General features: G+C 41.8%; 6 non-coding genes across 6 annotated transcripts; all 6 read right to left on the bottom strand.

Moving 5' to 3' along the window:
* Positions 1 to 100: 100 nt before the first annotated feature.
* trnav-aac (transfer RNA valine (anticodon AAC)) lies at positions 101 to 173 on the bottom strand. Its single transcript has one exon. It is a non-coding gene; the product is annotated as a tRNA-Val (tRNA).
* A 659-nt stretch (positions 174 to 832) lies between these two features.
* trnam-cau (transfer RNA methionine (anticodon CAU)) lies at positions 833 to 904 on the bottom strand. The gene has a single exon. It is a non-coding gene; the product is annotated as a tRNA-Met (tRNA).
* Positions 905 to 2,876: 1,972 nt separating this feature from the next.
* Positions 2,877 to 2,949, bottom strand: trnav-aac (transfer RNA valine (anticodon AAC)). Its single transcript has one exon. It is a non-coding gene; the product is annotated as a tRNA-Val (tRNA).
* Positions 2,950 to 3,205: 256 nt separating this feature from the next.
* trnas-aga (transfer RNA serine (anticodon AGA)) lies at positions 3,206 to 3,287 on the bottom strand. Its single transcript has one exon. It is a non-coding gene; the product is annotated as a tRNA-Ser (tRNA).
* Positions 3,288 to 3,661: 374 nt separating this feature from the next.
* Positions 3,662 to 3,733, bottom strand: trnam-cau (transfer RNA methionine (anticodon CAU)). The gene has a single exon. It is a non-coding gene; the product is annotated as a tRNA-Met (tRNA).
* A 13,595-nt stretch (positions 3,734 to 17,328) lies between these two features.
* Positions 17,329 to 17,410, bottom strand: trnas-aga (transfer RNA serine (anticodon AGA)). The gene has a single exon. It is a non-coding gene; the product is annotated as a tRNA-Ser (tRNA).
* Positions 17,411 to 17,500: the final 90 nt, after the last annotated feature.

Raw genomic sequence — 17,500 nt, 5'->3', positions numbered from 1 at the left:
ACCCAATGCGAGAAAGAGATGGTCGACCTTCCTGTGCCGAGCACCAAGAAGAGGATTAGAGGGGTTTTCCAAGTCCAAATAATATTATTGCAGTAATACATGTTTCCGCCCAGTTTCGAACAGGGGACCTTTCGCGTGTTAGGCGAACGTGATAACCACTACACTACGGAAACTTGCATGCTTTGAAAATGGCGGGCGTAACGAAAAAAAAATCCTATCTTCAAATCATTCATGTTAGAAATAAATGTGTGATTTCATATAAGTTGTCCTGGTGCGGTAAAATTAAAAATCATCCATCGGTATTACCATGCTGGGTAGAAAATACAAAATGTACCACAAGGGAAGCCAACTGATTACTTTTGAAAGACAGTACTGGATATGAATAATAACTGCAAATTAGGCTGTCGTCTTGCACATTCAAACATTACTCGTTGTTGGAAGGATTCGAACCTGCGCGGGGAATCCCCAATGGATTTCTAGTCCATCGCCTTAACCACTCGGCCACAACAACCTGTCAGCTGTGTGTGTGTGTGTGTGTGTGTGTGTGTGTGTGTGTGTGTGTGTGTGTGTGTGTGTGTGTGTGTGTGTGTGTGTGTGTGTGTGTGTTTGTGTGAATCTTCAGAAATAGACAATTTAGAGTCTTTATTTTAAAATGGTTGGTTTTACTTTATTAGGTTGAGACATATTTTCATCCTCATTTTGATTAAATGCATTTTCATCAACAGTCAGTGCAGTATGTTCATAGATCATACATCCACTTTCTTGTTTCCAAAAAGCTCTGGATAGATTTCAGTTAATCTCTCACATCTCATGTATGAGAGGATCTCTTAAGTAGCAGAGGATGGTTTCGATCCATCGACCTCTGGGTTATGGGCCCAGCACGCTTCCGCTGCGCCACTCTGCTGTATAACCAGGATGTGACTCCGCCACACAGTGGGGGGGAGGGGGGTAGGGGACTTAAAAGCGGGTCCCCTGGTTCGGACGGTGAGCCGGGTCTCTGGGTGGCTCCAGGTGAGCCGGGTTGTTGAGGTTGTTGAGTTGTTGTTGGGGTCTGGTGGTGGAAGCTCCTGAGGTGTGGTGGTGATGCTGCTGGGGTCTGGTGGTGCAGCTAGTGGGGTCTGGTGGTGGAAGCTCCTGGGGTCTGGTGATGGAAGCTCCTGGGGTCAGGTGATGGAAGCTCCTTGGGTCTGGTGATGGAAATTCCTGGGGTCTGGTGGTGGAAGCTCCTGAGGTGTGGTGGTGATGCTGCTGTCGTCTGGTGGTGGAGCTAGTGGTGTCTGGTGGAGGAAGCTCCTGGGGTCAAAGTCCAGAGTGCTAACCATTACACCATGGAACCCTGTTCAGCTTTTATTGTGTTTTTATTGTGGTCCTGAAACCAGAACATGAGTAAAAAACAATATGCGCTTGAGCATCTGACAGAGTGCTGTCCATGGTGCTAGGAGCGTCTGGGTGTTTATGGTACCAGGGCCCTGGTCCTCCAGGCCCAAGGGCTGGCTCTTTCACTCCAGTGGCCGGTCGGTGGGGGGCTTAAAAGCGGGTCCCCGGGTTCGGACGGTGAGCCGGGTCTTTGGGTGGCTCCAGGTGAGCCGGGTTTTTGAGGTTGTTGAGTTGTTGTTAGGGTTTGGTGGTGGAAGCTCCTGAGGTGTGGTGGGGATGCTGCTGGGGTCTGGTGGTGCAGCTAGAGGGGTCTGGTGGTGGAAGCTCCTGGGGTCTGGTGATGGAAGCTCCTGGGGTGTGGTGGTGGAAGCTCCTGGGTTCTGGTGGTGATGCTGCTGGGGTCTGGTGCTGATGCTGCTGGGGTCTGGTGGTGGAAGCTCCTGGGGTCTGGTGGTGGAAGCTCCTGAGGTCTGGTGGTGGAAGCTCCTGGGGTCTGGTGGTGGAAGCTCCTGGGGTCTGGTGGTGGAAGCTCCTGGGGTCTGGTGGTGGAAGCTCCTGGGGTCTGGTGCTGATGCTGCTGGGGTCTGGTGGTGGAGCTAGTGGGGTCTGGTGTTGGAAGCTCCTGGGGTCTGGTGGTGGAGCTAGTAGGGTCTGGTGGTGGATGGGGTCTGGTGGTGATGCTGCTGGGGTCTGGTGGTGGAGCTAGTGGGGTCTTGTGGTGGATGGGGTCTGGTGGTAATGCTGCTGGGGTCTGGTGGTGGAGCTAGTAGGGTCTGGTGGTGGATGGGGTCTGGTGGTAATGCTGCTGGGGTCTGGTGGTGGAGCTAGTGGGGTCTGGTGGTGATGCTGCTGGGGTCTGGTGGAAGCTCCTGGGGTCTGGTGGTGGAAGCTCCTGAGGTCTGGTGGTGGAAGCTCCTGGGGTCTGGTGGTGGAAGCTCCTGGGGTCTGGTGGTGGAAGCTCCTGGGGTCTGGTGGTGGAAGCTCCTGGGGTCTGGTGGTGATGCTGCTGGGGTCTGGTGGAAGCTCCTGGGGTCTGGTGGTGGAAGCTCCTGAGGTCTGGTGGTGGAAGCTCCTGGGGTCTGGTGGTGGAAGCTCCTGGGGTCTGGTGGTGATGCTGCTGGGGTATGGTGGTGGAGCTAGTGGGGTCTGGTGTTGGAAGCTCCTGGGGTCTGGTGGTGGAGCTAGTGGGGTCTGGTGTTAATGCTGCTGGGGTTTGGTGGTGGAGCTAGTGACTTACATGTTTTGAAAAAGGCGGGCATGACGAAAAGATCCTGTAAAAAATCTCTGTAATATGTTTCTTTTTTTCCTGTAAAGTTGGACATTTGAAAGATTAGGTAAATGGGGAATGACTGGCTTTTAATCAGTTGTGGAACTGCAACGAAATTCATTTCTGCATAAGACCCAATGCGAGAAAGAGATGGTCGACCTTCCTGTGCCGAGCACCAAGAAGAGGATTAGAGGGGTTTTCCAAGTCCAAATAATATTATTGCAGTAATACATGTTTCCGCCCAGTTTCGAACAGGGGACCTTTCGCGTGTTAGGCGAACGTGATAACCACTACACTACGGAAACTTGCATGCTTTGAAAATGGCGGGCGTAACGAAAAAAAAATCCTATCTTCAAATCATTCATGTTAGAAATAAATGTGTGATTTCATATAAGTTGTCCTGGTGCGGTTAAATTAAAAATCATCCATCGGTATTACCATGCTGGGTAGAAAATACAAAATGTACCACAAGGGAAGCCAACTGATTACTTTTGAAAGACAGTACTGGATATGATTAATAACTGCAAATTAGGCTGTCGTCTTGCACATTCAAACATTACTCGTTGTTGGCAGGATTCGAACCTGCGCGGGGAATCCCCAATGGATTTCTAGTCCATCGCCTTAACCACTCGGCCACAACAACCTGTCAGCTGTGTGTGTGTGTGTGTGTGTGTGTGTGTGTGTGTGTGTGTGTGTGTGTGTGTGTGTGTGTGTGTGTGTGTGTGTGTGTGTGTGTGTGTGTGTGTGTGTGTGTGTGTGTGTGTGTGTGTGTGAATCTTCAGAAATAGACAATTTAGAGTCTTTATTTTAAAATGGTTGGTTTTACTTTATTTTAAAATGGTTGGTTTTACTTTATTAGGTTGAGACATATTTTCATCCTCATTTTGATTAAATGCATTTTCATCAACAGTCAGTGCAGTATGTTCATAGATCATACATCCACTTTCTTGTTTCCAAAAAGCTCTGGATAGATTTCAGTTAATCTCTCACATCTCATGTATGAGAGGATCTCTTAAGTAGCAGAGGATGGTTTCGATCCATCGACCTCTGGGTTATGGGCCCAGCACGCTTCCGCTGCGCCACTCTGCTGTATAACCAGGATGTGACTCCGCCACACAGTGGGGGGGAGGGGGGTAGGGGACTTAAAAGCGGGTCCCCTGGTTCGGACGGTGAGCCGGGTCTCTGGGTGGCTCCAGGTGAGCCGGGTTGTTGAGGTTGTTGAGTTGTTGTTGGGGTCTGGTGGTGGAAGCTCCTGAGGTGTGGTGGTGATGCTGCTGGGGTCTGGTGGTGCAGCTAGTGGGGTCTGGTGGTGGAAGCTCCTGGGGTCTGGTGATGGAAGCTCCTGGGATCAGGTGATGGAAGCTCCTTGGGTCTGGTGATGGAAATTCCTGGGGTCTGGTGGTGGAAGCTCCTGGGGTCTGGTGGTGATGCTCCTGGGGTCTGGTGGTGATGCTGCTTGGGTCTGGTGGTGGAGCTAGTGGTGTCTGGTGGTGGAAGCTCCTGAGGTGTGGTGGTGATGCTGCTGTCGTCTGGTGGTGGAGCTAGTGGTGTCTGGTGGTGGAAGCTCCTGGGGTCAAAGTCCAGAGTGCTAACCATTACACCATGGAACCCTGTTCAGCTTTTATTGTGTTTTTATTGTGGTCCTGAAACCAGAACATGAGTAAAAAACAATATGCGCTTGAGCATCTGACAGAGTGCTGTCCATGGTGCTAGGAGCGTCTGGGTGTTTATGGTACCAGGGCCCTGGTCCTCCAGGCCCAAGGGCTGGCTCTTTCACTCCAGTGGCCGGTCGGTGGGGGGCTTAAAAGCGGGTCCCCGGGTTCGGACGGTGAGCCGGGTCTTTGGGTGGCTCCAGGTGAGCCGGGTTTTTGAGGTTGTTGAGTTGTTGTTAGGGTTTGGTGGTGGAAGCTCCTGAGGTGTGGTGGTGATGCTGCTGGGGTCTGGTGGTGCAGCTAGAGGGGTCTGGTGGTGGAAGCTCCTGGGGTCTGGTGATGGAAGCTCCTGGGGTGTGGTGGTGGAAGCTCCTGGGTTCTGGTGGTGATGCTGCTGGGGTCTGGTGCTGATGCTGCTGGGGTCTGGTGGTGGAAGCTCCTGGGGTCTGGTGGTGGAAGCTCCTGAGGTCTGGTGGTGGAAGCTCCTGGGGTCTGGTGGTGATGCTGCTTGGGTCTGGTGCTGATGCTGCTGGGGTCTGGTGGTGGAAGCTCCTGGGGTCTGGTGGTGGAAGCTCCTGGGGTCTGGTGGTGGAAGCTCCTGAGGTCTGGTGTTGGAAGCTCCTGGGGTCTGGTGGTGGAAGCTCCTGGGGTCTGGTGGTGGAAGCTCCTGGGGTCTGGTGGTGGAAGCTCCTGGGGTCTGGTGGTGGAAGCTCCTGGGGTCTGGTGCTGATGCTGCTGGGTTCTGGTGGTGGAGCTAGTGGGGTCTGGTGTTGGAAGCTCCTGGGGTCTGGTGGTGGAGCTAGTAGGGTCTGGTGGTGGATGGGGTCTGGTGGTGATGCTGCTGGGGTCTGGTGGTGGAGCTAGTGGGGTCTTGTGGTGGATGGGGTCTGGTGGTAATGCTGCTGGGGTCTGGTGGTGGAGCTAGTAGGGTCTGGTGGTGGATGGGGTCTGGTGGTAATGCTGCTGGGGTCTGGTGGTGGAGCTAGTGGGGTCTGGTGGTGATGCTGCTGGGGTCTGGTGGAAGCTCCTGGGGTCTGGTGGTGGAAGCTCCTGAGGTCTGGTGGTGGAAGCTCCTGGGGTCTGGTGGTGGAAGCTCCTGGGGTCTGGTGGTGATGCTGCTGGGGTATGGTGGTGGAGCTAGTGGGGTCTGGTGTTGGAAGCTCCTGGGGTCTGGTGGTGGAGCTAGTGGGGTCTGGTGTTAATGCTGCTGGGGTTTGGTGGTGGAGCTAGTGACTTACATGTTTTGAAAAAGGCGGGCATGACGAAAAGATCCTGTAAAAAATCTCTGTAATATGTTTCTTTTTTTCCTGTAAAGTTGGACATTTGAAAGATTAGGTAAATGGGGAATGACTGGCTTTTAATCAGTTGCCATCAAGATGGCCACATCTGAGTGAGCGTCTGTTGCAGACTCCAGATTGCTGCATTAATTTGGGCTGCTTAAACCTCTTTAAAACCCTCACCAAAGTGCACAGATATAAGGTTATCGACTAGATTTGTTTACTGTCGTTTTAGCCATTGTTAAGCCCTACTGTGGAGTTACCTGGTCTCCTGTAGTGAGGGAATTGTTTGTACAGCGGCATGGCGGAGAAGGTCGACCTCTATTCAATCTGGCAAGCCATTCAACAAGTCAAAGTTGATATGACGGCTCATTTTGACAGTAAAATTGAGACCATCCAAACTGGTCTGATCAACATTCAGGGATCATTATCAACAATGTGTGAACAAATATCGGAGGTCCAACAGCGTGTGAGCGCTAATGAAGACAACCTCAGTGATTTGACAAAACGAGTGCAAGTGCTGGAAAAAGAGAACATCTACCTGAGGGATAAAGCCGAGGAAGCCGAGAACAGAAGCCGGTCGTCCAACCTGCGGTTCATCGGTATTCCAGAGCATAAAGAAGGGGGAGACGTGATCGCCTTCATGAGCCAGCTGATTCTTCAACTTCTGGGAAAAGACAACTTTTCAGCGGCACCGGTCATTGAAAGAGCCCATCGCACTCCCACCTTCAGCTCCAACACCAGCTCCGCTCCTCCCCGACCCATCCTGGTCAAGTTTCTGCAGTTCCAGGACAAAGTGAAGATTTTACGGCTGGCCAGGATGAAAGGTGAGCTCATCCATATGGGTGCGCGTATCCATGTGTATCCTGATTTCAGCGCTGGGTTAGTGAAGAAACGGCGGCAGTTTGACGCTGTCAAAAAGTCTCTCCGTGCCGCGGACATGAAGTACTCTCTGATGTATCCTGCCAAGTTGAGAGTGATGGTGGAGGGAAAGCCAAAATTCTTCAGTTCTCCTAAAGAGGCTGAGTCCTTCTTCCATCATCTTTCCTCCCCGTCCTCGTCATCCTCCTCCCCTGGATGAAGTTGTGAGTAGCGTTGCCATGTCCTGAAGTTGCCAGCTTCGCAACTTATTCCGCTTGAGGGATGACTTCTTTTTTTATTTTTTCTCTCTACTTTTAGTTCTTTCCTTCTCTCTTTTTCTTTCTCTCTCTCGCTCTCTCTCCCCGCTCTCTCCCAGACTATTATTGACTTTTGAGACTGTCATTTGGGGTAACCCGGAGTCAGATATGGCTCGACCATAGACATATATGGGCTCGACTATGTGTTTGCCGTAAACAGACACTGAAAACTCCGTAAAGAAAGAAGCACTCAAAGCACGCAAAGTTAAAACTGTTGCAAAGACTGTGAAACTAAGGGTGCTTGAACGTTACTGGACAGGGGCGGAGCCACCATTGTAAAGTTATGAGGGAGTAATATAATAACATAATAGAACATTAAATGCAATAGGCTACAATTTGAGTTGGGGGGGGGGGGGGGGGGGGGGGGTTAATTGTGCCAAGTGATTATTTGAATAAATTGAAAAAAAGAAAAAAAGGGAAGGCGCTTTTGTTTTGTATTGTTGGAAATGTGTTATGTCTGACTTTGTTATTGAGCTTATAGCCTAGTTTAAAACTGCATGATCTTAACAAGCTCAGTTAGCTGGTTTTTGTGTGTGAGCCTGCTCATAGAGGTATGCTGATGCATGTGTGCATTCAGATGCAGCATAAATGTTTTTGTTCTGTTTAAAAAAAAAGGGAGAGAAAAGAAAAAAAAAAGGGTCCTTTTTTTAATTTATTTTATAGTATAAAAGTGCCCTCTTATTTGTAATTTTTTCTTTCACCTATTAGTTAGGCAGCAATCTGAGTCTGCGGTAGATAGCTCAGCTATCCTGCCTCTCGTCTTTATGTGGTTGTGTGTGAGTCTTTATATGTCTATGTGTGTATCTGTGTGTTTTGTTTGTCTGTCTGTCTGTCCAATGTGTTGCTCTTGCTCCTCACCCAATATCACTGACTACTTCCCTGTTGATCTACTTCTGGAATTTGTTGTCCATGTCTGGCGTTGATTGTGACCACTCAGCTTCATCTGATGATGAGGTAGATGGGGAAACGTCCACAAGTGTTGATTGTGATAGTTTGGAACTGGAAACTTTCATTTACACGGATTATAAACAGCAAAGTATGGTGAATGAAATTGATCCTGATAATAACTTTTTTGCGAATATAAGTAATGATTGTAAGTACTATACGGATATGAAATTTAATAGAATGATTAATACTGAAAACAAAATTTCATTTATCCATTTTAACAGCAGAAGTCTGTATACAAATTATAGTTCCATTAAAGAATACTTAGAGCATTTTGATTCACCATTTAATGTAATTGCCATGTCTGAGACCTGGTTAAATACTGAAAAAGGTACAGAATTCAATATGTGTGGTTACGAAATGTTTTACACAAACAGACAACACAAAAAAGGAGGGGGTGTCGCACTCTATATTAACAAAAACTTTGACTGTAAAATCATAGAAAACATGTCACTGGCTGTGGATGAGGTATTTGAATGTGTAACAGTTGAAATTCAATTGAAAAGAAGAAAGAATATTATTATAAGCTGTATCTATAGGGCCCCGGGTTCAAATATTGATCTATTCAAAGAGTGGATGGAGAAAATGTTTTCTGTAATTAACCAAAAGGATTTGTTCATATGTGGGGATTTTAATATTGACCTTTTAAATGCTAAGAAGCATAAACCAACAGAGGAATTTGTTGATGTAATGTTTAGCATGTGTTTGTTCCCAAAAATCACCAGACCAAGCAGAATAACGTCACACAGTGCTACCTTAATAGATAACATCTTCACTAACATTTTGGATAACAATACTGTGAGTGGACTATTACTTAACGATACTAGTGATCACCTTCCAGTTTTTGTAGTGTATGATATCAAGTATAGATGGGTAAAGAACCTAGACAGATGCAAATATATAAGAGTTAAAACAGAAGAATCAATCAATGCATTGAAAACTGACCTAATTACTCAAAACTGGGAATTAATATATCAAGAAAATGACTGTGATAAAGCGTATGACTTATTTCTTGAAACTTTTAAAAAATTGTATGACAGAAATTGTCCGATTAAAAAATATGTCAAGAAACAAAAGTATGTAAATCCATGGTTAACAAAAGGACTAATAAATGCTTGCAAAAAGAAAAATCTTCTATATAGAAAATTCATCAAAGTTAGAACTAAAGATGCTGAAGCCAAATATAAAATATATAAAAATAAATTAATTAATATCATTAGGAATTGTAAAAAGGATTACTATACTACATTACTTGAAAATAATAAAAGCAATATCAAGGGTTTATGGAAGGTGCTCAATACAATTATTAGAAACGGATCAAAGGAGGAGAACTATCCAGATTATTTTGTAGATAAAGACAAGACTATTAGGAACATGGACGATGTGGTGGATGGTTTTTTTTTTGTATAGATATCTTTATTGAGGGCATAAAAAAAAGAAATATTTACAATAACAATATAATTATCAATATTTCTCCCCCTTTTTTTTTTTTTTTACTTTTCACAACATTAATTAAACCAAAATAAATAAAGTATAATAATAATTAAAAAAAAATAAAAATAAAAAATAAAAAATAAAAAATGTAAATAAAAATAAAAAACAACAACACACCCTTCTCCCCTTCCCTCCCTCATATGGTCAATAAATTACATCATTCAAAATTATTTAACATGTGTCTATCAATACTAGAACAAAAATGAATAATAAATTAAATAATCAAGTCCTGTGAAAACAAATTCATTAACATAGTAGATGATTCAGATCATTAGTCCATTAAAAGCAAAAAATCCAAAAAAGGTCCCCAAATAAGGTCAAAGTCTCTAGTTTTTTTTCTAACGGAATACAGTATTTTTTCTGGAGTACAATATGATCCAAGTTCATTGATCCACTGTTTAGGTCCTGGGGGGTTTTCCGATTTCCAGTTTTTTAAAATACAATTTTTTGCTGCGGTGCCTGCGAGCAGAATGAAATACTTTTTATGATAGGTTATTTTTAATGAACTAATATCTCCCAGTATCCAAACTTTAGGATCAAGAATATGGGATTTTAAAATGTCAGAGATTGTTTTGATGACGTATTTCCAGAAAGCATCTATAACAGGACAGTTCCAGAGCATATGGAGCAGATTTCCAGTATTTATTTTGCATCTTTGGCACATGGCAGAGACCGCACTATTAAATTTATTTAATTTGTAGGGAGTGTAGTAAATTTGATGTAAAATATTGAATTGAATTTGTCTGTGTTTGGTGGATATTAGCATAGTGTGTGTTTTTTCTAAAAGAGTATACCAATCCTTGTCCTCATATGAACATTCCAGGTCTGCTTCCCATTTTAGTTTCATTGGAGGTCTGTGATATAGTGGTAGGTTATTGATAAGAATATTATAGATTACAGATGTTATTCCTTTTATAGATGTGATTTTGTTATCAAGCAATTGTTTTTCCAATGGAGATGTTACAGGTTTATTGGGGAATGTGTCAAGCGATTGATTTTTGATCCAGTCTCTTATTTGAAAATACTTAAACAAATTATGTGTTGATAAGTCAAATAATTCAGATAGTTGAGAAAAACTGGCAAATAAATCATTAATATATAAATCATCAATTGTTTTGATACCTTTCTCAGTCCAACTTTGTAGAGTTCTGTCAGCAATATGACTTGAAATGTTAGGATTGTTGATAAGAGGAGTATTCAAAAGTAAACATGTATTTAAGTTCAATAATGTGTGAGAGTCCTGCCATGCGCCAAATGTGCTAGAAATAACTGAATTTGTTGTGATCTTAGCCAGTTTCTTCATGGAGCCCAAGTAGGGGATAGACGTTAATGGGATAGTTTTCATTTCATTTTTCTCTATTGAGACCCATCTCAAATCACTGTTGTTTGAGTGCAGCCAAATCCACAGTGGACGAGCCTGAGATGCTAGGTAATACAGTCTAAAATTTGGAAGATTTAATCCACCTTTAGCATATGGAGCCTGAAGGGTAAGTAGTTTAACCCTTGGAGTTTTCTTTTTCCATAGATATGAGGATATAGCTTTGTTAATATGTTTGAAAAAATCTATGGGGATTTTGAAAGGAATACAATGAAATAAATAAATGAATTTAGGTAGTACGCTCATTTTGATTGTACTGACTCTTCCAATTAATGACAATGGTAAATCCATCCACCTCTGGAGTTCTGATTTAGTATGATTTAACAGCTTTACATAATTTTCTAAATACACTTTATTAGGGGAGTCACATATATTAATACCCAGGTATTTAAAACCACTGGGGCAACATTTTAAGGATCCAGAAATAATACAAGTATCACTGTCCGCTACATTAATTGGGAAAGCCTCACTTTTTGAAAAATTAATTTTGTAACCAGATACAAAACTATAATCCTTAAGGCACTCAAATATTTGGGAGAGAGAATTAATTGGGTTTGTTAAAAATAATAAAAGATCATCCGCATAGAGAGCTAATTTGTGCTCATCTCCACCAAATGATATACCAGTAATGGATGGATTGGAGCGAATGGCAATGGCTAAGGGTTCAATAGCAAGTACGAACAACCCAGGTGAGCTGGGACATCCCTGCCTACATCCTCTAGAAAGCGAGAAGACGTCTGACAGAAATCCATTGGTTGCAATCTGAGCCTTAGGGGCATTGAAAAGTGTTTTTATATATTGTATAAATCTATCACCAAAATGCATAGTCCTAAGGGTCTGCAAAAGAAAATATGGTTCTATTCTGTCAAACGCCTTCTCAGCATCCATAGACACAATTAACATTGGCTGTTGTCGTTTCTGTGCAGCATCTATTATGTGAAACAATCTGCGCACATTATCTGCTCCCTGTCTGTTTTTGACAAATCCAGTTTGATCTGGATGGATTATTTTAGGAATGACTTTCTCTAGTCTTAAAGCAATTATTTTAGATAAAATTTTATAATCTGAATTAAGCAAGCTGAGAGGTCTATAGGAGCCACAATTCTGCTTGTCTTTACCTGGTTTAGGCAGTAATATTATTGTTGCAACCTCCAGTGACTGTGGCAGCACTTGATTATCTAATGCTTCCTTAATCATATTAGTAAGAGGGGCCAGGAGTTTTTTTGAAAATGTTTTGTAATATTCAATTGGGAATCCGTCTGGTCCAGGTGCCTTATTGTTCTGTAATGAGTTAATAGCACAAAGAACCTCCTCCTCAGATATTCCAGCATCCAGAAGATCTTTGTCAATTGTGTCAATCTTAGGGAGGGATATTTTATCCAGAAATTGTTTTATTTTTGAATTTTCAATATCAAGTTCAGACTTATACAATTTTTGATAATATCTTTTAAATTCTAAATTAATATCTTTAGGTTCTTCTAAACATCCATCATCCTCTGCTTTAATACACTTAATATATTTTTCTGAGTCTTCCTTTTTAATCTGCCATGCAAGTAACTTGCTTGTTTTATTGCCAAACTCATAATAGTGATACTTTGTTCTAGTCATAGCTGCCTCAGCTTTACTAGTACATAAGTTGTCATATAGAATCCGTTTTTGAGTAATAGTATTAAGGGTAGCAGGGTTTTGTGTTAACGAATGTTCTTGTTCTAATAGCCTAATTTCATTTTCTAGTTGCTTAAATGTTTCTCTCCTTATTTTACTTTTATGTGCCCCATATGACATGATTTGCCCTCTCATGTATGCCTTAAGGGCTTCCCAGATATTAGAGTGAGTAGAAGAGTTCAGGTTAGCTTCCAGGAATACATCAATATGAGTATTCATAAAGGTAATGAATTCTGGGTCTTTCAATAGATAACTCCTAAATCTCCATTTGTGTGGGGTAGACTCAGGTAGACCTAATTCCATTTCCATCCTAATGGGATTGTGGTCAGAGAGTGTGGCAGCTAGATAGGAGCAAGCTTTAATTCTAGACAAAGTCTTATGTGAAGCCAAAAACATATCTATTCTTGAATAAGTATTGTGAACAGTAGAATAAAATGAATAGTCTTTTTGATTTGGGTGGTGTAATCTCCAAACATCGCATAGTCCCAATTCTCTCATCCCTTGACTTAGGGCTATGGCTGCTTTGGACAGTGATAATGATTTGGGGGAAGAACGGTCCATTGATGGATTTAAAACCAGGTTTAGGTCACCCCCAACAATGCACTGGCCGTTAGTTGCAGCAAGCCTTAAAGTTAATTCATTAAAGAATGTCGGGTCATCTATGTTTGGGCCGTATATACACACAAGGGTTATCTTATTTAAATTTATAACACAATCTATGAGAACAAATCGACCACTCTCATCTTTCTCTGTTGAGTTCAACTGAAATTGAAGGTTCTTATTTATGAGCAGTGCCACTCCCCTTGACTGTGAAGAAAACGAAGAGTAGAAAACATGGCCTACCCAGTCCCTTCGTAGCTTCATATGCTCCAGATTGGTGAGATGAGTCTCTTGGATAAAAGCAATATCGACAGAGTGTTTTTTCAGATATGTTAAGACTTTCTTTCTCTTAATTGGGGAATTAATTCCTCTGACATTCATTGATATACAAGTCAATCTTCCTGCCATATTCAAATGACATGACAATATATAAGGAAAACCATAGATCCCTTATTTAGAGCATAATAAAATAAAAAATAGTTCAAAGTTCTGGGCATTAATATTATAATTACTAACTTAATGGGACAGATATAGAATAAGGACCATATATAGCATACCCCCCCCCCAAAAAAAAAAACAAAAAAAACAAAAACAAAAACAAAAAAAAAAAAAAAAAAAAAAAAAAAAAAAAAAAAAAAAGGAAAAGAAAAAAAAAACACACCCAAAAAACAAAAAAAACACCCACCCATGTGGCAGGTAGTTGTGCACTTCTAAACAGGCTAGGTAGCCTCAACAATTACTATTAAGTCAAATTCAATCAACCACCATCAGGGGACTATTTAAAGCAAAACATTATCTTTATTTTATTAATTTATTTATTTTCAAATAAAATAGATGAAATAACCACTAATCTACAAAACACAAGATCCCTATTTGGCTATGTTGGTCTTAATTATCACTTCTAAAACAGGAAAACTAAATAACAATGTAGGTTATATTTTTCTTCAAAGCAGGATTATAAATCACTTCAAATTTCTATCAGGCCTACTAAATTATATTACTGGATCACCATTAGCCTACCGGTATGTCCAGTGTTGAGTCCCATCAGTTTCAGTCCCACAGGTGTTCACTCCTCTGGACAATATCCCCCACTACTCCATTTCCACTTCAGCAAGGAAAACTTCAACTTCAGTTGGTGTCGCAAAAAGTTTACGCTCTCCTTGAAATCTGATCTGCAGCTTAGCGGGGTAGCGGCTGGTATATTCAATACTTTTCTCTCGGAGTTTTTTCTTGACGTCTTTGAACTGAATCATCCTGCGCTGGATCTCGACGCTGTAGTCTGGATAGAAGGAGATGCGCTTGTTGTCCAGGTACACCGCACCCTTCTCTCTGGATAGACGGAGCACCTTCTCCTTTTCCCTGTAGTTAAGGAATTTAGCGATGATGGGTCTGATCCGGTCCGAGGGTCTTCCCAAGCGGTGAGCTCTCTCCAGGGTGATCGGGGAGGTGAAGCGGTCATTCCCCAGCAGGTGCGGGATGATGCGCTCCAGATATCCAACCATGTCGTTCCCCTCAGATTTCTCCGGCACGTTTATAATCTTTATATTTGATCTTCTGTTTCGGTTCTCCAGGTCGTCTGATTTTTCTTTTAGAAAAGCGATCTCCTTTTCCATCTTTTCCATTTGAGAGCAAGTGTCTGTTAAATTATCCTCATTTGCACTAATTCGGGTCTCCATTTCGTCAACCCGTTCGGCCAAAGTTGAAATTGACAATTCAATTTTAGACAATGAGGTTTGAATGTCTGTTGTCTTTTTGTCTATATGACAAGTAAGATCTATTTTGATTTCCCGAATTGCTCTCAACAATGAATCCAGTGTCAGCTGTTCCTGATCAGCAGCCATCACGCCGTGAGGGAAATCTCAGCCGATAGTTCGTATAATATTGTTGTATAAAGTTCTTAAGCTTTGAGTTTTACCCCTTCAGATGAGAGAGAAAAGGTCCAATAAATGGGGAAAGTTAATTTCCCTTTCGGAGCTGAGTTAGTAAAAGTAAAATAGTGGTGATTGTTGAGGCATACCGGGAGCTCACGGACACACGTCCACCCTCACTGATTGCATCCGCAATTTTCAACCCCGTGGTGGTGGATGGTTTTAATAAATTCTTTGTTGGGATTGGACCGGAGTTGGCACAAAAGATTATCGAAAGGGTTCCAATGGAAAATGAAAAACTAGACTACCTAATAGATCGAAATCCAGGTTCAATGTTCCTTAATCCTGTTGATGAAAATGAAATTATGGAAATCATTAGGAGCTGTAGCAATAAAACATCAACAGATCTTCATGGGATTGACATGGCAATAGTGAAAAAGGTCATAGATGGAATTTTAAAACCTTTCACGCACATCTGTAATCTGTCCTTCCAGTCAGGAAAATTCCCAAATTCAATGAAAACTGCGAAAGTAATACCATTGTTTAAATCTGGGGACAGCCATCTATTTACAAACTACAGACCAGTCTCCCTATTGCCGCAATTCTCCAAGTTACTGGAGAAGCTATTTGCTGCCAGATTAAATAGCTTTGTAGAGAAGCATAATTTGTTATCGGATAGTCAGTATGGGTTCAGAAAAAACAGATCTACTTCACATGCACTTATTGATTTAATAGAAGAAATAACCACACATTTAGACAAAGGGAGGTTCACCATTGGAGTTTTTATTGATTTGAAAAAAGCTTTTGACACCATAGATCATGATATTTTGTTAAAAAAGATGGAGAGATATGGCACTAGGGGGACTGTTTTGAACTGGCTGAGAAGCTATCTAGGTAACAGGAAACAGTCTGTCCAAATCGGCAATCATATTTCCTCAGAAAGAAATATCACTTGTGGTGTGCCTCAAGGGTCAATATTGGGGCCTTTACTACTTTATTTTGTACATAAATGACATCTGTAAAGTTTCAAAAGTTATGAAATTTGTACTTTTCGCCGATGATACCAACATGATTTGTTCTGGTGAGGGCTTGCAGCAGCTTTTACAAGAAATCATGCAGGAAATGAATAAATTGAAAAACTGGTTTGATTATAACAAATTGTCACTTAATCTAGAAAAAACAAAACTAATTTTATTTGGCAGACGTAAAGTTGACATTCCAGTGCAAATAATAATACATAATATAAGTATCGAAAGAGTGAATCATATCACATTTCTTGGCGTGATAATTGATAAAAAAATCTGCTGGAAAACTCACATTGGCTATGTATGTTCCAAGATTGCAAAGAGTGTGGGTGTTATGAGGCGATCTAGGTTCATACTTAACCAACAGTCTCTACTTATTTTATATTATTCTTTTGTTTTGCCATATTTGAGTTACTGTGTGGAAGTCTGGGGTAATGCATATAAAACCAACCTGTTGCCTCTATATATATTACAAAAAAGAGCCATACGAACAGTTTTCAATGTCAGGTTCAATGATCACACTAATTTACTTTTTCTTAAGGCCTCTGCGTTAAAATTTTTTGATTTGGTCAAATTGAAAACTGCATTAATCATGTACAAAGCTAAAAACTATCTTCTGCCAAGTTTAATTCAAAAATTATTTTATGACAGGGAAGGTGGTAAAAGGTATGACTTAAGAGGAAAACTTAAATTACAACAACAAAGTGTAAGATCAACTCTTAAGAGTATGTGTGTTTCTGTTGGAGGGGTTATTCTGTGGAACAGCCTTGAAGATGAAATTAAACTTAGTCAAAGTGTCAGTCAATTTAAAAGCAAGTACAGAAAAGCAGTCTTTGAATTATATAAAAGGGAAGAAGAGAGAAACTGATGTAAAGAAATGAAATGATTGAGGGGAAGAGGGTTTAAGGGAGTAACTTTGTGTTATGGTTGTCTTTGTTATATGTGTGTTGGCGGGGGATGGAAATGAATAAGCTTTGCTTCTGCCATCCCCTTTTCAAACAGTGTTTGTGTTTGTTTTGTTATAGTGTCTGTTGTTGGTATTGTTGTTTGTTCTGTTCAATGGTGTCCTGTAACTTTCTGTTCTTGTTTTGTAGTACAAGAGTTGTGGTTTTGTTGGTTTGAAATAAATAAAATGATATTGTGGAACTGCAACGAAATTCATTTCTGCATAAGACCCAATGCGAGAAAGAGATGGTCGACCTTCCTGTGCCGAGCACCAAGAAGAGGATTAGAGGGGTTTTACAAGTCCAAATAATATTATTGCAGTAATACATGTTTCCGCCCAGTTTCGAACAGGGGACCTTTCGCGTGTTAGGCGAACATGATAACCAATACACTACGAAAACTTGCATGCTTTGAAAATGGCGGGCGTAACGAAAAAAAAATCCTATCTTCAAATCATTCATGTTAGAAATAAATGTGTGATTTCATATAAGTTGTCCTGGTGCGGTAAAATTAAAAATCATCCATCGGTATTACCATGCTGGGTAGAAAATACAAAATGTACCACAAGGGAAGCCAACTGATTACTTTTGAAAGACAGTACTGGATATGCTTAATAACTGCAAATTAGGCTGTCGTCTTGCACATTCAAACATTACTCGTTGTTGGCAGGATTCGAACCTGCGCGGGGAATCCCCAATGGATTTCTAGTCCATCGCCTTAACCACTCGGCCACAACAACCTGTCAGCTGTGTGTATGTGTGTGTGTGTGTGTGTGGGTGTGTGTGTGTGTGTGTGTGTGTGTGAATCTTCAGAAATAGACAATTTAGAG

The sequence above is a fragment of the Cololabis saira genome, unplaced genomic scaffold (assembly GCF_033807715.1).
Source record: "Cololabis saira isolate AMF1-May2022 unplaced genomic scaffold, fColSai1.1 scf151, whole genome shotgun sequence".
Taxonomy (NCBI): domain Eukaryota; kingdom Metazoa; phylum Chordata; class Actinopteri; order Beloniformes; family Belonidae; genus Cololabis; species Cololabis saira.
This window is presented reverse-complemented; position numbering and strand designations above follow the sequence as displayed.